We start from the raw sequence: 1,804 nt of genomic DNA, 5'->3' as shown, positions 1-1,804 counted from the left end.
ATGAGAGAAACTGTAGAATCTATAAGAAGATTGTAACACCTCCGAAGAAGGTTGTTAGAGAAGTGATCCAGGATGTTATATGTCTTGCTATGACTAAGTCTAAGTTAGCAAATATGGTTAGAGATCTGAACTATTACCTTCAGTGTTAATAGTCTGATCGAGTAGTGAGTTACGACGGTGCCAATCTATGTCATTAGGCTGGTAAATGGATTGTAATGTTGCTTTGGTAATGAAATAAAATTGTACAGGTACCAAAAAAAAATTGAGCTAAAATTACAATTTATAATTTGTTATTAAAAATTGATGGGTCCCACTAATTTTTTTCTTTTAAAATGCGGAAGTTTTAAACCGCACAATTTTTAAAGAAAAATTTATTGTAAAAAAAATTAAATTTAGAGTAACGAATGTCGATCGCCGCAAAATAACCCTGCAAATTAATTATGAGGGTCAAAAAAGAACTTCCGCAAATTATTTGTGACGGCTCGTATTGTGGGGGTTTTGGAAATCGCCAAAATCATAATTCGCAGGGGTTTAAAACTCCCGTAAACCTTAAAATCAACCTCCACAATTTGACCCATTTTTGTAGTGATTTTCAAATACGAAAAGGATCAAATATGTCCTTAAACTTTAAAAAAAAAAAAAAAAATACACCATTTGTTACAGGTTTAGTTCACTGATACTCTCGTTGTTAAAGATTAGGAACATACATATCCTTTACACGTTAAATGATGTGCTGGAAATTTACAAGTCTTTTTTCTTTTCTTTTTTTCAATTTTAACTGTCACATAAGCAAAATAATTTTCACATCACAAAAATAAATCCACCAACTCTTCTACAATCTAAATTCAACCCATCATTTTGAACCAGCCCATGACCCGACCCAAAATCCACACCCCTTTAATACCGATGAGAGCCGGAGCTTTGACGAAACTTTCGATTCTTTCCTTCTTGTTGCATCTCCCCTGAACTTGCTCTGCCATTAACGTGCTCAGGTCTAGTTTACTCTCTCTCTACTCCTCTTTGATCCATGAATCCAAGCGCATCTCTGATTTCTCCCAACTCCTTATCAGTTTATTGATTTCATTCGGCCGTATGCATGATCCCTTCTGTTAGTTTCTGCAATTGATCTTGAATTTTGGCCCAACTAAAACTAAAACTAGGGTTGTTAGTCGAAGTGTTTAGCTGAATTTAGAATAAAAAGTAAGAAAGAAGAAAATTGTTATTGAATTTCGTGAATGATGAATAAGGATCCTTACAAGTAGTGATTTTTTAGATGCTAACAACAATCAATTCTTCCACCTCTTAAACGTATATCAGCTGATATCTTGTTTTCACAACCTGTTTAACTACTTACTCCCTCCGTTCCATTTTATTCGTTCTAAATTGGATGCAGCTATTAAGAAAATAATGATTAATAATGTAACTTTACCATTTCACCCTTTTAATTGTGTATTGTTATTGATTTCAATATTGATGAGTGACTAATATCAAAGCACTATTTATATTCTTAATGATGTACTTTTATTGTTATTAGTTCAAAAAAATTTTGCAACACTTTTCAAGAATGCTAATAACAAGGAGTAATCAATTACACTAAGGGTATAATGGAGAAAATAAAATTGTCTTATCTTGATAAGTAAAAAACGAGAAGTAAAATGGAACATCAAATTAGAAAATTTGAGACGGATAAAATGGGATGGAAGGAGTATTATACAAGTTCAAAATGGTGTGAATCTTGGATTGGGTGATGGGTTGATTCAAAATGGAGGGTCGGATTCAGATTATAGAAGAGTTGGATGAATTT

This window comes from Capsicum annuum, chromosome 5 (genome assembly GCF_002878395.1).
Source record: "Capsicum annuum cultivar UCD-10X-F1 chromosome 5, UCD10Xv1.1, whole genome shotgun sequence".
Lineage (NCBI taxonomy): Eukaryota > Viridiplantae > Streptophyta > Magnoliopsida > Solanales > Solanaceae > Capsicum > Capsicum annuum.
This window is presented reverse-complemented; position numbering follows the sequence as displayed.